This window comes from Aquarana catesbeiana, linkage group LG09, assembly GCF_042186555.1.
Source record: "Aquarana catesbeiana isolate 2022-GZ linkage group LG09, ASM4218655v1, whole genome shotgun sequence".
Classification (NCBI taxonomy): Eukaryota; Metazoa; Chordata; class Amphibia; order Anura; family Ranidae; genus Aquarana; species Aquarana catesbeiana.
In genome coordinates this window covers 47,013,025-47,026,158 of record NC_133332.1, presented here as the reverse complement: position 1 = coordinate 47,026,158, position 13,134 = coordinate 47,013,025, and the positions used below count along the sequence as shown (strand labels likewise).

General features: G+C 43.6%; 1 pseudogene; it reads right to left on the bottom strand.

Moving 5' to 3' along the window:
• LOC141108904 (complement factor B-like) overlaps nucleotides 1-13,134 on the bottom strand; it is a 142,324-nt pseudogene that overhangs the window by 60,895 nt on the left and 68,295 nt on the right.

Sequence of the window (13,134 nt, the reverse complement as noted above, 5' to 3'; positions counted from 1 at the left end):
TGGTCAGTGTAGTATAGCATGGTGGTCAGTGTAGTATAGTGGACAGTGTAGTGTAGTATGGTGGTCAGTGTAGTGTAGTATAGTGGTCAGTGTAGTGTAGTGTAGTATAGTGGTCAGTGTAGTATGGTAGTCAGTGTAGTGTAGTATGGTGGTCAGTGTAGTGTAGTATGGTGGGCAGTGTAGTATAGTGGACAGTGTAGTGTAGTATGGTGGTCAGTGTAGTGTAGTATGGTGGTCAGTGTAGTGTAGTATGGTGGACAGTGTAGTGTAGTATAGTGGTCAGTGTAGTGTCGTGTGGTGGTCAGTGTAGTATAGTGGACAGTGTAGTGTAGAATGGTGGACAGTGTAGTGTAGTATGGTGGACAGTGTAGTATAGTATGGTGGTCAGTGTAGTGTAGTATAGTGGTCAGTGTAGTGTAGTATGGTGGTCAGTGTAGTGTAGTGTAGTGTAGTATGGTGGTCAGTGTAGTGTAGTATGGTGGTCAGTGTAGTATAGTGGATAGTGTAGTGTAGTATAATGGTCAGTGTAGTGTAGTATGGTGGTCAGTGTAGTATAGTAGTCAGTGTAGTGTAGTATAGTGCTCAGTGTAGTGTAGTATAGTGGTCAGTGTAGTATGGTGGTCAGTGTAGTGTAGTATAGTGGTCAGTGTAGTGTAGTATGGTGGTCAGTGTAGTGTAGTATAGTGGTCAGTGTAGTGTGGTGGTCAGTGTAGTATAGTGGACAGTGTAGTGTAGTATGGTGGACAGTGTAGTGTAGTATGGTGGACAGTGTAGTGAAGTATAGTGGTCAGTGTAGTGTAGTATGGTGGTCAGTGTAGTGTAGTATAGTGGTCAGTGTAGTGTAGTATGTGGTCAGTGTAGTGTAGTATGGTGGTCAGTGTAGTGTAGTATGGTGGTCAGTGTAGTGTAGTATAGTGGTCAGTGTAGTGTAGTATGGTGGTCAATGTAGTGTAGTATAGTGGTCTGTGTAGTATAGTGGACAGTGTAGTGCAGTATGGTGGACAGTGTAGTGTAGTATGGTGGACAGTGTAGTGTAGTAGACAGTGTAGTGTAGTATGGTGGTCAGTGTAGTGTAGCATAGTGGTCAGTGTAGTATAGTGGACAGTGTAGTGTAGTATGGTGGACAGTGTAGTGTAGTATAGTGGTCAGTGTAGTATAGTGGACAGTGTAGTGTAGTATGGTGGACAGTGTAGTGTAGTATGGTGGACAGTATAGTGTAGTATAGTGGTCAGTGTAGTGTAGTGTGGTGGTCAGTGTAGTATAGTGGACAGTGTAGTGTAGTATAGTGGTCAGTGTAGTGTAGTATGGTGGTCAGTGTAGTGTAGTATGGTGGTCAGTGTAGTGTAGTATGGTGGTCAGTGTAGTGTAGTATGGTGGTCAGTGTAGAGTAGTATAGTGGTCAGTGTAGTGTAGCGTGGTGGTCAGTGTAGTATAGCGTGGTGGTCAGTGTAGTATAGTGGACAGTGTAGTGTAGTATGGTGGTCAGTGTAGTGTAGTATAGTGGTCAGTGTAGTATGGTAGTCAGTGTAGTGTAGTATGATGGTCAGTGTAGTGTAGTATAATGGTCAGTGTAGTATGGTGGTCAGTGTAGTGTAGTATGGTGGACAGTGTAGTGTAATATAGTGGTCAGTGTAGTGTAGTGTGGTGGTCAGTGTAGTGTAGTATGGTGGTCAGTGTAGTATAGTGGACAGTGTAGTGTAGTATGGTGGACAGTGTAGTGTAGTATGGTGGACAGTGTAGTGTAGTATAGTGGTCAGTGTAGTGTAGTATAGTGGTCAGTGTAGTGTAGTATGGTGGTCAGTGTAGTGTAGTATAGTGGTAAGTGTAGTGTAGTATGGTGGTCAGTGTAGTGTAGTGTGGTGTGGTGGTCAGTGTAGTATAGTGTGGTGGTAAGTGTAGTATAGTGGACAATGTAGTGTAGTATGGTGGTCAGTGTAGTGTAGTATAGTGGTCAGTGTAGTGTAGTATAGTGGTCAGTGTAGTATGGTAGTCAGTGTAGTGTAGTATGATGGTCAGTGTAGTTTAGTATGGTGGTCAGTGTAGTGTAGTATAGTGGTCAGTGTAGTATAGTGGACAGTGTAGTGTAGTAGACAGTGTAGTGTAGTAGACAGTGTAGTGTAGTATGGTGGTCAGTGTAGTGTAGTATGGTGGTCAGTGTAGTGTAGTATGGTGGACAGTGTAGTGTAGTATGGTGGACAGTGTAGTGTAGTATGGTGGACATTGTAGTGGACAGTATAGTGTAGTGGTCAGTGTAGTTCTCAGTGTAGTGGACAGTATAGTATAGTGGTCAGTGTAGTGTGTAATGATCAGTAAAGGAATCAGGTTGGTCAGTGTTGAAATCAAGTAGGTGAGTGAAGTGGTCAGTATAGGAATCAGGTAGGTCAGTACTATTGTATTTGAAGGGACTCGGGGCATGCTAAAAGTCCGCAGGTTAGGGGGCGCAAATTACTTGCCTTGCCCCGGGTGCTGACAACCCACTCTACGCCACTGCTTTTAATTATTAGGACATGGACTAACTCCTATTGAAAAGAGTAGCTAATTGAAGGGCAGAGGATGTCAGGTATAAGACATAAAAGATGGTTATAAGGAGTAAAATATTGACTAATGGAGAATAGGCAAAGGGAGGAGGTGATCAGTGGTAAGCTGTAGAATAAAGGAGATTGTCAAGAGTAAAACATGGTCTGGCTAAGGTTCTTAGGAATAGGCCATGGTCTGACTAAGGTTACCAGGAGTAGACCATGGACTGACTAAGGTTGTCATGAATAGACCATGAACTGACTAAGGTTGGCATGAATAGACCATGGACTGACTAAGGTTGGCATGAATAGACCATGGACTGACTAAGGTTGGCATGAATAGACCATGGACTGACTAAGGTTGGCATGAGTAGACCATGGACTAAGGTTGCCAGGAGTAGACCATGGACTAACTATGGTTGTCAGTAGTAATCAATTAACTAAGGTTGCCCAAAGCAGGGCATGAACTTGATGAGATTTTTTTAAGGTGTTGGATCAGACACTTAATACTTACCATCAGTCAAAAGTATAATAATATTAGAATGTTCAAGAAATTTGTCGTTTCTCTGATTATCCAGAGACAGTTGAAAATAGACTTCCTGAAGGGCACCCCGTGTATTAGTTCCTTGTTTATCATCATGTTCTGTGGGAGTATAAATGGAAAAAAAACAACTGTGAACATTGACATCTTCTGAAAAGTGATATAGTGTATATAGCACATGGGCACATGTTGGTCTTCCAGCTATGAGAGGAGGCAATTTATGCATCTCTACCAGCTGTAAGGGAAGTACAAACCCCAGCATGAGACAACTGGAGGTTCTTCAACCAAAGATAAACATACAGTTTCAGCAAGAATAACATAGGAAGAATTTTAGTAACATGCCAGAGTAGAATAAAGAGCTCACTCAGTCACCAGGCTCCACATACAGTATAAAATATCATTCTTTTGTGGATTGGTAATTGAATAATCCAGCTAATACTTTACCTGAATAATTACATTTTTGAATTGCTTCTATAACTTTTTCAGCTTCTATATTGATCTCAGACTCTGAGAGAGCCACAATTCTTTTTATGTGTGAAGCATAGGTGATGACCGAATACCGAGGTGTAAAGTCAAAGCTGGAAACCTTCAAACAAACATATGTATGCAAGAATATAAGATATAGTGTCAAGTCAAAGATTGTCAGATTATATAGTTATCGTAATTCTATAGGCGTGCGCAGGGAGAGTGCCAGGTGTCCCTGACCACACCCTAATCACTCTGTGTGGTGCCAATTTCACCTACTGCCTGGGCTTACCCTGTGTTGTGCCCCCTGCAGTGCTCCTGGCTTCCCTCCTCTCCTCTCCCCCCCGGCTGCTGCGGGGGGATACTTCAGGAAGGAGAGCAGGGGCAGGAGCTAGACAATATGTCATTTTCTTTTCTTAATGAACACAGTGAACTCACTCACTGTGTTCCTTCATTGCTGAAGCATAGTAAAGTGTTTTACTTAATAAGTGTTAGTAAGTGTTTACTATGCTTATGTTTTTTTGAATGAACAGGAAGCCGCTCAGCACAGAGCACTTACCATTTTCATTCACTGTCCAGTGCAGCTGAGGCTGCAGACAAAGGCATGTGTATTTGAGATTTGGGGTGCACACCTATGCATAATTTCTATTAAAAACAACAAAGTAGAGCACAAAGGGGGATAGGGAAAGTGTAATAAGCCTTAGCTGTTCAACTGGTGTGGCTATGACAATCTGAAAGGTTTAAAATATCTCCATGCCCTAGACAGGTACCTACTGTACCACTCTGACCTCTCTAGGAAACACTATAAAAATTCTTTGTTGATCCACCTGTTGAATGATGCCTGGGCCTGCATGCCGTTACTCTGAAAACAGGATATCTCCCCATCGTTCTTTTGGTTTAATAAAATTGCCAAAATTTGCTCAATGCAAAACATTATAGCCTCGCTTTCGGCCAGGCGGAAGATTCAGCCATATGTGATTCTATTGGACTCTCTTTACCTGTTCAAAGGAACATGCATCGATCATGTATTTGGGGGGGTGAGATTTTCACTTTTCACTCCTCCAATCCTTCTATTTTTTTTCTATCTTTTGACGATTTGGTCTTCACTGTATGTTGCTATGTTGAAAATGTGGCAATATGTTGGTGTTTTGGTTAAAATACAGATCTAATGTATACGCTCTTTAGCTTGCTATTCAGGCTTTGATCCTGATCATACATTCTATTTCCATTTAGTCTATTTTGTTATTTTGTTATATTGCCTTTGAAATTGCTTATGTTGAACTCTGTATATATTCTTCCAGTATTGGTATCTGTATGTAAAATTCTTAAAATAAAGAGTGTTTACAAAAAATAATACACTGTATCTACAAGCCAAGGTCTGCTTTTAAATGTTCCCCCTCTCCCCCTTGGTACATAGACTTAATACATCTGTAGGAGGAAAAGATGTAGATTATATACTTCTATGACCCCAGCTTCTGTAGTACAGAGCATGATTTCATCTTCCTACCAACAAGATCCCGGAGAATGCTGAGTATTCCAAATTTTGTGTGAAGATGCTGCAGCACAGTGTAGGATCCTCTTCTCAGTGAGATTTGGGCTACTCAACATCCCCCTGAATCCCGCTAGAAGGATCATTAACCACTTGAGCCCCGGACCATTATGCTGCCTAAGGACCAGAGGTCTTTTTCCAATTTGGCACTGCGTCGCTTTAACTGCTAATTGCGCGGTCATGCAATGCTGTACCCAAACGAAATTTGCGTCATTTTCTTCCCACAAATAGAGCTTTCTTTTGATGGTATTTGATCACCTCTGCAGTTTTTATTTTTTGCGCTATAAACGGAAAAAGACCGAAAATTTTGAAAAAAAAATGATATTTTCTACTTTTTGTTATTAAAAAAATCCAATAAACTAAATTTTAGTCATACATTTAGGCCAAAATGTATTCGGCCACATGTTTTTGGTAAAAAAAATGTCAATAAGCGTATATTTATTGGTTTGCGCAAAAGTTATAGCGTCTACAAACTAGGGTACATTTTCTGTAATTTACACAGCTTTTAGTTTATGACTGCCTATGTCATTTCTTGAGGTGCTAAAATGGCAGGGCAGTACAAAACCCCCCCAAATGACCCCATTTTGGAAAGTAGACACCCCAAGGAAATTGCTGAGAGGCATGTTGAACCCATTGAATATTTATTTTTTTTGTCCCAAGTGATTGAATAATGACAAAAAAAAAAAAATATTTACAAAAAGTTGTCACTAAATGATATATTGCTCACACAGGCCATGGGCCTATGTGGAATTGCACCCCAAAATACATTCAGCTGCTTCTCCTGAGTATGGGGATACCACATGTGTGGGACTTTTTGGGAGCTTAGCCGCGTACGGGGCCCCGAAAACCAAGCACCGCCTTCAGGATTTCTAAGGGTGTAAATTTTTGATTTCACTCTTCACTGCCTATCACAGTTTCGGAGGCCATGGAATGCCCAGGTGGCACAAAACCCCCCCAAATGACCCCATTTTGGAAAGTAGACACCCCAAGCTATTTTCTGAGAGGCATATTGAGTCCATGGAATATTTTATATTTTGACACACGTTGCGGGAAAGTGACACTTTTTTTTTTTTTTTTTTTGCACAAAGTTGTCACTAAATGATATATTGCTCACATAGGCCATGGACTATGTGGAATTGCACTCCAAAATACATTTAGCTGCTTCTCCTGAGTATGGGGATACCACATGTGTGGGACTTTTTGGGAGCCTAGCCGCGTACGGGGCCCCGAAATCCAATCACCGCCTTCAGGATTTCTAAGGGTGTAAATTTTTGATTTCACTCTTCACTGCCTATCACAGTTTCGGAGGCCATGGAATGCCCAGGTGGCACAAAACCCCCCCAAATGACCCCATTTTGGAAAGTAGACACCCCAAGCTATTTGCTGAGAGGCATGGTGAGTATTTTGCAGCTCTCATTTGTTTTTGAAAATGAAGAAAGACAAGAAAAAACATTTTTTTTTTCTTTTTTCAATTTTCAAAACTTTGTGACAAAAAGTGAGGTCTGCAAAATACTCACTATACCTCTCAGCAAATAGCTTTGGGTGTCTACTTTCCAAAATGGGGTCATTTGGGGGGGTTTTGTGCCACCTGGGCATTCCATGGCCTCCGAAACTGTGATAGGCAGTGAAGAGTGAAATCAAAAATTCACGCCCTTAGAAAGCCTGAAGGCGGTGCTTGGTTTTCGGGCTCCCGTACGCGGCTAGGCTCCCAAAAAGTCTCACACATGTGGTATCCCCGTACTCAGGAGAAGCAGCAGAATGTATTTTGGGGTGTAATTTCACATATTCCCATGGCATGTTTGAGCAATATATCATTTAGTGACAACTTTGTGCAAAAAAAAAAAAATTTGTCTCTTTCCCGCAACTTGTGTCGCAATATAAAATATTCCATGGACTCGACATGCCTCTCAGCAAATAGCTTGGGGTGTCTACTTTCCAAAATGGGGTCATTTGGGGGGGTTTTGAACTGTCCTGGCATTTTATGCACAACATTTAGAAGCTTATGTCACACGTCACTCACTCTTCTAACCACTTGAAGACAAAGCCCTTTCTGACACTCATTGTTTACATGAAAAAGTTATTTTTGTTTTGCAAAAAAATTACTTTGAACCCCCAAACATTATATATTTTTTTAAAGCAAATGCCCTACAGATTAAAATGGTGGGTGTTTCATTTTTTTTTTTTCACACAGTATTTGCACAGCGATTTTTCAAACGCATTTTTTGGGGAAAAAACACACTTTTTTAAATTTTAATGCACTAAAACACACTATATTGCCCAAATGTTTGATGAAATAAAAAAGATGATCTTAGGCATTGCGCACAAACGTGCAGTGGCAACAAAATAAATACATTTTTTAAAAGCCTTTAAAAGCCTTTACAGGTTACCACTTTAGATTTACAGATGAGGTCTACTGCAAAAATTACTGCCCTCGATCTGACCTTCGCGGCGATACCTCACATGCATGATGCAATTGCTGTTTACGTTTGACGACAGACCGCCGCTTGCGTTCGCCTTAGCGCGAGAGCAGGGGGCGACAGGGGTGCTTTTTTATTTTTTTTTTTTTCTTTATTATTTTTTTGCTTTTTTATCTTATTTTTAAACTGTTCCTTTCATTTTTTTTTTTTTAATCATTTTTATTGTTATCTCGGGGAATGTAAATATCCCCTATGATAGCAATAGGTAGTGACAGGTAATCTTTTTTGAAAAAATTGGGGTCTATTAGACCCTAGATCTCTCCTCTGCCCTCAAAGCATCTGACGACACCAAGATCGGTGTGATAAAATGCTTCCCCAATTTCCCAATGGCGCTATTTACATCCGGCGAAATCTAAGTCATAAAATGCTCGTAGCTTCCGGTTTCTTAGGCCATAGAGATGTATGTAGCCACTCTGGTCTCTGATCAGCTCTATGGTCAGCTGGCTGAATCACCGGCTGCATTCTCAGGTTCCCTGTTGAGACAGGAGAGCCAGAGAAAAACACGGAAGACGGTGGGGGGGGGCATTCCCTCCCACGGCTTGTAAAAGCAGTCTAGAGGCTAATTAGCCACTAGGATTGCTTTTACATGAAAGCCGACCGCTGGCTGAAAAGAATGATACCAAGATGATACCTAAACCTGCAGGCATCATTCTGGTATAACCATTCAAAGTCGTGAATGGGTACCTGAAGACAAAAAAATGGTTAACAATAAAGCACAGTAAACGGTAAAGTATAAAAAATTGCATACCTGAAAAGCAAACATGATAAAACATAATAACAATAAAACATTGCAGAATAGAATACAGTAAAAAATAGCAGAACAATAGAGAGAGAGAATAGAGAGAGAGAGAACAATGAAACGACAACTTTTTTTTTTTATTTTATATATTTTTTTTTTTTTTTTTTTACACTTTTTTTGTAACTAACTTTTATAACGGTAACCGGTTCCAGGTTCGGGTCTCTCAAAATGCGATGGCATCTTGGGAGACCCTGTGAAAGTGCGCCTAGTCTGTGCAATGCTGTACCCTACGCTAATACTCAACTAGTGAATGGTAGCGTTCAAAACATTCACCAATGCAAAGACCAGGATTGTCAGGACAGGAGGGACAATAATAGCGTGTGTCACGCCTATATCCGCGCTTGCATCTTTTTTGGGGGGGTTCGTTGGGTAGGGGTACTCGGGAGGACATAAAGAAAATGCCTCTCATGCAGCCGACTGCATTTGGTTGGGGATGTGAATGGGGAAGTACGGGCGCTGCAGAAGCGGTGGGTTCCCAATTAGGATTGGCGAATGCAGCAGGAAGGGCACTATGGGCACGACGGGCCTGTGTTTGTCTTCTTGGTGGCAGCAGGACACTACTTGTGCTTGCCACCTCACCAGCTTGAACTGCACTTATGGGACTCGCCACGTCACCAAGTGTTACTGCAGTGCTGGTTTGACTACGACCGGGGTGTACTAGGCCGCTGGCGCTTGCCAGTTCAATAAAAAGCTACCAAAAAAACTGTTAGCGATCGCAGGGATCAGGCCTGACTCTGCGAACGCTGCAGTTATGCGTTAAGTGTTTTGTAAGTGACAGTGATCGATCGATACTGCACTTGGGTGGGCTGGGCCGGGCGGAGGGGCAAAATGCAGGTGCTAGCAGGTATCTGGGCTGATCCCGCTAACACTGCGTTTTTGGGAACTCTAAACTGCTGGGGACGCCCAGTATACATCTGATCGGATCAGATATTGATCCGTTCAGATACTATACCACTAAGGGAGGCGTATGCTGCGTGCGTGGGTGTTAGCGGTACTGGCGCTAATCTGACGCTGCTTGGGGCTGGTGCTTGCCAGTTCACCAAAATACTACCAAAAAAACTGTTAGCGATCGCAGGGATCAGGCCTGACTCTGCGAACGCTGCAGTTATGCATTTAGTGTTTTGTAAGTGTCAGTGATCGATCGATACTGCACTTGGGTGGGCTGGGCTGGGCCGGGCGGAGGGGCAAAACGCAGGTGCTAGCAGGTATCTGGGCTGATCCCGCTAACACTGCGTTTTTGGGAACCCTAAACTGCTGGGGACGCTAGTATAGATCTGATCGGACCAGATATTGATCCGTTCAGATACTATACCACTAAGGGAGCTGTACGGTGCGTGCGTGGGTGTTAGCGCTACTGGCGCTAACCTGACGCTGCCTGGGGCTTGCCAGTTCACCAAAATGCTACCAAAAAAACTGTTAGTGATCGCAGGGCTCAGGCCTGACTCTGCGAACGCTGCAGTTATGCGTTTAGTGTTTTGTAAGTGACAGTGATCGATCGATACTGCACTTGGGTGGGCTGGGCGGAGGGGCAAAACGCAGGTGCTAGCAGGTATCTGGGCTGATCCCGCTAACACTGCATTTTTGGGAACCCTAAACTGCTGGGGACGCTAGTATAGATCTGATCGGATCAGATATTGATCCGATCAGATACTATACCACTAAGGGAGGCGTATGCTGCGTGCGTGGGTGTTAGCGGTACTGGCGCTAATCTGACGCTGCCTGGGGCGACGCATATCACCGCCGGGCGATCAGGGGGCTAAACCTTTATTCGGTAATAAACGGCGGGTGCCCTGGCACTATAAAACATAAACAAACTAACCAGCGTCACCCGTAACAGTTATACGGTGATCAGTGGTGAAAGGGTTAACTAGGGGGCCATCAAGGGGTTAAAACATTTATTCTGTAGTATATGGGGGTCCCTGTCGCTATAAAACGCTGACGGCGAACCTAAATATTTAGGTCCCTAACTAGCGTCACCAGCGACACTAATACAGCGATCAGAAAAATGATCGCTTAGCGACACTGGTGACAGGGGGTGATCAAGGGGTTAAAACTTTATTAGGGGGGGTTAGGGGGTATCCTAGACCTACAGGGGGCTAATACTAACTGTCCCAACACTGTAACTGTCACAAACTGACACCAATGCAGTAAAAAAAAAAAAAAAAAACTGCTGGTGTCAGTTTGTGACAGGGGGGGGTGATTGGGGGGGGGATTGGGGGGCGATCGGGGTGTTTTGTGTGCCTGGCATGTTCTACTGTGTGTGTAGTGTTGTGCACTCACATACCTGTCTTCTCTCCTCGGCCCGGAACGGAAATTACCGAGCGGAGGAGAGATGACATCATATCCTTTGCTGCTGTTTAGCATACAGCAGCAAAGGAATGATTCGATTGGCCGGCGGCGATCGCGAGGGGGGGGCCACGAACGGATGGCCTCCCCCTCACCTCCGATCGCCGTGGGACAAAAGACGACCGCCTCGGGCACCGGGGGGGGGTCCGATCAGACCCCCCACCCGCGGAAGGCAAATCACGTACATGTACGTGATTTTGCCTGTCCGTGCCACCTTGCCGACGTACATCGGCGTGAGGCGGTCGTCAAGTGGTTAAGTAATCCTCACCTAGGCGCAAGGGAAAGGCAAGTGTAATATCTAACTGTTTCCCTTACAGGTATTTTGGACAATCAACATTCCGTGGTCATTGGATTAAGGTTCGTGTCCATTAAGTTGGCTACAAAATGCTTGGGAATGTTTCTGACGCTCAACTGAGGAAGCTGCTTGGACAAGAAGTGAGACATCATCAACATTATAGAACAAATCCAGTTGAATGTGACTAACTACTACCAGCTATACTATACCAATGACAGCTTTCACAGACAATCTCCTTTTCCTAAATGGTTGGTACTGGGAGCCCACTATGCCAGCATGTTCTTTCCACATTCTGGCTGAAAAGATTTCATCCTAGAGACACCAACATACACAATATTACCAAAAGTATTGAGACACCTGTCTTTACACGCACATGAGGCTCTTATAGCTGCAAAGGGTGGGCCAATTAAATATTGAACCCTACGAACTAAGACTGGGACGCCATTAAAGTTCATGTGCGTTTTAAGGCAGGTATCCCAATACTTTTGGTAATATAGTGTAGGTTCATCGATTTGCTTCCTGCCCTATCCTGGGAAATGCAGTGCAGCCCTCAATAGGACCTAGACTTTCCCTCTGTACAGCAGCTCTACAGGGACATACTCCGAACGCGCACTCCTCCCTACTCTCTCACCATCCGGAAGTAACGTGTCCAGCCGCCCCTAAGCCGAATCTGAGAACCAGGAAGCGTTGGGAGCCACCAGTGCAGTGAACATCAGCTGTCTCTCCACCTGCGAGCCGACCGCCTTCCCCAAGAAATGGATGAACTTCCTATACCATTTCACGTGCGCTGTAATCTCTACAATCTTATGAGTTTAAAATCGTCTGTCCTATATTAAAATGTTTTATCACGCTGCACTTTGATGGCGCTTCTCTCTTCTTTGTTTTTTACTGTCTAGAGAGCCCCTTCTAGCTTGTTATGAGCCAGCAGCCATCCAGAGTCAGCCCATCTGTGACCATCTACACACCTCTTGCTGCATTTGAACTCTCATGCATGGACTCCCCACTACAGAGAGTAGATTAAATCACCCATTTCTCTCTATTTGAGCTGACAGAGCGCACATGAACATACAGTATATAACACAATGGTTGACAAAGGATATTGTTGAGTTTGTTTGCACCATCTATTTCATTATATACAGTGGGGCAAAAAAGTATTTAGTCAGCCACCAATTGTGCAAGTTCTCCCACTTAAAAAGATGAAAGAGGCCTGTAATTGTCATCATAGGTATACCTCAACTATGAGAGACAAAATGTGGAAACAAATCCAGACAATCACATTGTCTGATTTTTGAACGAATTTATTTCCAAATTATGGTGGAAAATAAGTATTTGGTCACCTACAAACAAGCAAGATTTCTGGCTCTCACAGACCTGTATCTTCTTCTTTAAGAGGCCCCTCTGTCCTCCACTCATTACCTGTATTAATGGCACCTGTTTGAACTTGTTATCAGTATAAAAGACACCTGTCTACAACCTCAGTCACACTCCAAACTCCACTATGGTGAAGACCAAAGAGCTGTCGAAGGACACCAGAAACAAAATTGTAGACCTGCACCAGGCTGGGAAGACTGAATCTGCAATAGGCAAGCAGCTTGTTGTGAAGAAATCAACTGTGGGAGCAATAATTAGAAAATGGAAGATATACAAGACCACTGATAATCTCCCTTGATCTGGGGCTCCACGCAAGATCTCACCCCGTGGGGTCAAAATGATCACTAGAACGGTGAGCAAAAATCCCAGAACCACACGGGGGGACCTAGTGAATGACCTGCAGAGATTCTGCAGTGCCAGACGTGTCCCCCTGCTTAAGCCAATACATATCTGGGCCCGTCTGAGGTTAGCTAGAGAGCATTTGGATGATCCAGAAGAGGATTGGGAGAATGTCATATGGTCAGATGAGACCAAAGTATAACTGTTTGGTAGAAACACAACTCCTCGTGTTTGGAGGAGAGAGAATGCTGAGTTGCAACCAAAGAACAGCATACCTACTGTGAAGCATGAGGGTGACAACACCATGCTTTGGGACTGTTTCTCTGCAAAGGGTACAGGACAACTGATCCATGTACATGAAAGAATGAATGGGACCATGTATCGTGAGATTTTGAGTGCAAACCTCCTCCCGTCAGCAAGGGCATTGAAGATGAAA